Genomic DNA, 4,940 nt, shown 5'->3' on the forward strand with positions numbered 1-4,940 from the left:
AGCCGTCGGTTGCAATTTACAACCTCACCACTAGATGCTGCTAAAATTTACACACTGCACCTTTAAAGCAATCAAAACTGACTGTGTCAGTGGACCAATCAGAGCAGAGCAGGCGTGGTTATGACAGACTGAATCTTTGAACGGCTTTGCGTCAATCTTTCGGGGATCTCTCAGAAATTAGGTTATTATTATAAATATATAATAAACGGATATTATATTAAATTTATATTTTTAAGGGAAACCCTAACCCTAATCACAACGTTTTGGTCCCATGACCTTCATCGGGTATAAAGAGCAAATAAAAAAACCTCACAATCACAATCAGTGACATAATACATAATCAGTATCCTCCCCTAAACAGATACACTAAAATATCTCAATACATCTGATTAAAAATATATAAGAGGATTTTTTTACCACGTTTGGTCTTTCCTCCTACGCAGAAATGTAAATGATAAAGTGTTTCTGCATTGTAATAATTTTTGCTGCACTCTCTTTCTGTCTCTATACAGACTTGTGAGCAGTATTTCATTTTCTTACTACATTAAAATAAGCTTGTAAAGATGTAATGACGTTTTAAGTGTCATCAGTAAGCATGGTTTTGTATGCAGATCCGTCACAGAGATTCCTCATCCAGTCCTCTCTCTTTCATCCACCCAGCTGTAAGTCTCGCCTCCGTCTTTCCAATCCAGCTCCCCTCATGTTCCACTCCAGGTTTTCCATCTTGCATGTTCCCAGTGTGTAAAAGTAGGTCAGTGTTTTCGTTGTATTATTCAGCAACTGGACTGATTGGAGAGAGAGAGAGACCTTTAATGCGATCTCGGGGATGCACGCTCATGTCAGTTTTGCAAGCTCATGCCAGCCTGTGTCTCATATGCAGCCGTCAGACTGAATATTGTCAGCTAAAATCACACCTGCATTCCAGAGACCGGGAAAAGCATTCCCAACAGTCCCTCCTCTCTCGCTGTTGTGTCTCTCGCCCGGTGGCTTTATTCCCTGTGATAATGACCCAATGTTCTTTCCTTCAGCCGGTCAGAGGAAGCCGATGCAGGAAAGACCTCCAGGAGACCAAACCCTGAATTACTGACAGCGGGAAAAATGTGAACAAATAAATACGAAAGAACTATGACGTTCAGTGTTCAGTTTGTGCAATGAAAACTATATTTTGCAAAGAAAATGTTTGTGTATCTAACAGTCAATGTGCAATTGGTTTAGTAATGCAATAGCATAGGGTGTAATAGCAGTTCGAAGGGGTTGCTTATTGGTCTCAGTTAGGACTTTATAATATTTCAGGTCTATAATATTTATGGTTTAAATCACTAATCTGTACTGTCTTTCAAACACTGAATAAATACTGACAGTGTAGATTTGTATGAACATTCTAGACACAAAGTTGTACAGTACATTTTTCTGCTTTGATGTGTTGTGTTATGTTTTGGGTTGCCCTGGTTAAACTTCTACAGAAGTATAAGTAGCAGCTAACTGTTTAACCGCAGTGTATGTGTGAATCAACCAGTACAGGTCAGAGATAGGTTAAGAGATTTATTTCCTCTTTGTGTCTAACCACAGTTTCTGACACGTGTGTCTCTCTTCTGTGTTGATGTGTCTTTGTGCTATAAACTGTGTATTTAATGTTATAAGTAGTTTTTACCAACCTGTAGTAGTTATTGCATAAATAAAACCTCAGATGACCTGCGAAAGATTGTTTGCGATCAAGATATTGGCAAAACTCCATTAGGAAGTGTTCCAGTAGTGAGCACAGGCAACATACATGAGAGAGAGAGAGAGAGAGAGAGAGAGAGAGAGAGAGAGAGAGAGAGAGAGAGAGAGAGAGACAGAGAGATTTTGTTGATACAGAACCTTCTGGAGAACAATGAGGAAGGTCCTGCATGACCGAAACATTGTTTGTGTCTCAACCTGTAATCCTAAATCTATTTATAAAGGACTTGATTTTTCGGTTGTATCTCATTGACAAATGAGAATAAATGAAGAGATTTTCTTAGAAGATAAGTCCGTTTTCTTGATAAAAGAGTTAAAAAATCCAGATAATTGACTCACCACCATGTCATCCAGGGTGTTGATGTCTTTCTTTGTTCAGTCGAGAGGAAGTTCTGTTTTTTGAGGAAAACATTGCAGGATTTTTCTCATTTTAATGTACTTTAATAGACACCAACAATTAATACTTGACTCAACACTAACCGGTTTTTTTCAGCGGAGTTTCGAAGGACTACAAACAATCCCAAAGAGGCACAAGGGTCTTATCTAGCGAAACGATTGTCATTTTTTACAGGAAGAATAAAGAATATGCACTTTTGGACTACGGTTTTTCGTCTAGGTCCGGTCCAGTGCGACCTAACATAAATGCGTAGTGACGTAGGGAGGTCACGTGTTACATATATAAAACGCACATTTGCGGACCATTTTAAACCATAAACTGACACAAAGACATTAATTTGTATCAGTTGACATACAACGACGTCGGAACGGTCCTCTTTCAACACATTTGTAAACACTGGGGCGGAGTTTCGCGTTCGTCTTCTGTGACCTCTTGACGTCATGACGTATTGCGTAGGGTCAGCTGGCGCATCACGACTGGATCTAGACGAGAAGTTGTGCTTTAAAAGTGTATATTTGTTATTTTTCTTGTCAAAAATGACAATCGTTTTGCTAGATAAGACCCTTATGCCTCGTTTGGGAGTCCTTTGAAACTCTGTTGAAAAAAACTGTTACGTGTTAATTGTTGGTGTCTATTAAAGTCCATTAAAATTAGAAAAATCCTGCAATGTTTTCCTCAAAAAACATAATTTCTTCTTGACTGAACAAAGAGAGACATCAACATTTTGGATGACATGGTGGTGAGTAATTTATCTGGATTTTTCTTTTAAGAAAATGGAGTATTCCTTTAATGGACCTCAACACTTTCAATGTAGTTTAAAATTGCAGTTTCAAAGGACTCTAAACGATCCCAAACGAGGCATAAGGGTCTTATCTAGCCAAACGATTGTTATTTTTGCCAAGAAAAATAAAAAATATGTACTTTTAAACTATAACTTTTCGTCTATCTCCGGCTGTGTGACGAGCCAGCGCGACCTCTTTACGTAATGACGCGGAAAGGTCACGTGTTACATGTAAGAAACGCACATTTGCGGATCATTTTAAATAATAAACTGACACAAAGACATTAATTAGTATCATTCCACATACAACAACATTGTTCCTCTTTCTCCACATTTGTAAACACTGGGGCAGAGTTTCGACACGTCACCCGTGACCTCTTGACACGATGACGTATTACGTGAGGTTGCGCTGGCGCGTCGCATGGCCGGGGGAGGGCGAGAAGTTGTGGTTTGGGAGTGCATGTATTTTGTTTTTCTTGTCGAAAGTGACGGTTGTTTCGCTGGATGGGACCCTTGTGCTTCGTTTGGGGTCGTTTGGGGTCCTTTGAGGCTGCAGTTTTGAACTACATTGAAAGTGTTGGTATCCATTAAAGTCCATTAAAATGAGAAAAATCCTGGAATGTTTTCCTCAAAAAACATAATTTCTTCTCAACTGAACAAAAAAAAAAGACATCAACATTTTGGACGAGGTGATGGTGAGTAAATTATCTGGATTTTTTTAAAGAAAATAGACTAATCCTTTAACATCCAGGTCGTAATATCGTTACTGTAGTTTTTCTCTGTGGCTTTGGAACATTTCTCAGATTAGAAATTTATTTTTCAACGTCCACATCCTAAAGTCAGTTGTGCACAAAATAAAAGCAAATTCTCATTGTTTTGGACAAATTGCAAATGCTTTGGTCCAATCATGTAGATGATTATGTGCATGCAAAATTGTTGACCTTTGTGTCATAATCTGTTACTGTAAGCATATTTGCAATGTTTTTTTTTAGTCGTTTGTAAATGTGAACTGTCAATTGCTGTCAAGTGAATTTTGAAATTTTATAATGTTTTTATTTGTACTGTAAAATGCGATTTTTGTTTTTCAAAATTACAATGTTTATTGACAAGATGGATAAACATTTTGACTGTCTTGTTCATGAACAATGACACACTGACTGGTCACTTTGATGGGACTGACATGTTCACTGATATAAAAAATTGACTTAAGGATACTTAAAGATAAACAAATAATTTTGAACATGTTATAGGGACATCCATGATGTTGTGCAGTTTGTACAAGTTGTTCTAAGAAATGCATTCATAATTTTGCAAATGATTCGACTGAGAAAAACTGTAATACTCATGCAGTTGGGCTCAAATGGTCCAGATGCATCAAGGGATTGTTTTCTAGTAAATTCCCAGCCTAGTCTCACGAAATTTTTTGATTCTTTTTTCGTGAAATTGTCACGAATTTTCGTGTTTTTTCATGATCGTATCACGAATTTCTGTTTATTTTCAAAGCATCGGTGCATCAATTTAGGTTTAGATTTGGATGTCACTTTAAGTATTGGTTTATAAAAAAAATTCTGAATAATTTTTTTATATTTTCTGATTTATAAACCATTGTCGCGTGGCGTTAGGGTTAGAGTTGGGTTTGGGTAAGGATGTCATTTTATGTAAATCTAACCCTAAACCGAAGCGACAATGGTAAGAAAATAGGACAAAACAGTTGAGTAACCAATACGTGACATTTACACATAAACAAAAATTCGTGATACGATCACGAAAAAAGCGGAAATTCATGACAATATCACAAAAGCAAATTCCATTCAGATGACCCTGATGATGAAGCTCTACGTATTGGTTTTTACAATTGTCTCTTCGGTTTGGGGTTAGAAGAACAACTTTCTGTTACATTAAATGACATCCTTACCCAAACCCAACTCTAACCATAACGTCAGGCGACAATGGTTTAAAAAGCATACGAAAAAATAGGGTAAACCAATACTTAAAGTGACAAAGAGCAAATCTAACCCCAAACCGAAGTGACAATTGTTTAAA

At 37.3% G+C, this 4,940-nt stretch overlaps 1 long non-coding RNA gene across 1 annotated transcript; it reads right to left on the minus strand.

Moving 5' to 3' along the window:
* Nucleotides 1–247: 247 nt before the first annotated feature.
* Nucleotides 248–2,060, minus strand: LOC129424114 (uncharacterized). Its single transcript, XR_008637965.2, has 3 exons — nt 1,656–2,060; nt 915–1,083; nt 248–785 (listed from the first exon to the last, which is right to left on the minus strand). It is a non-coding gene; the product is annotated as an uncharacterized lncRNA (long non-coding RNA).
* Nucleotides 2,061–4,940: the final 2,880 nt, after the last annotated feature.

The sequence above is a fragment of the Misgurnus anguillicaudatus genome, chromosome 19, assembly GCF_027580225.2.
Source record: "Misgurnus anguillicaudatus chromosome 19, ASM2758022v2, whole genome shotgun sequence".
Classification (NCBI taxonomy): domain Eukaryota; kingdom Metazoa; phylum Chordata; class Actinopteri; order Cypriniformes; family Cobitidae; genus Misgurnus; species Misgurnus anguillicaudatus.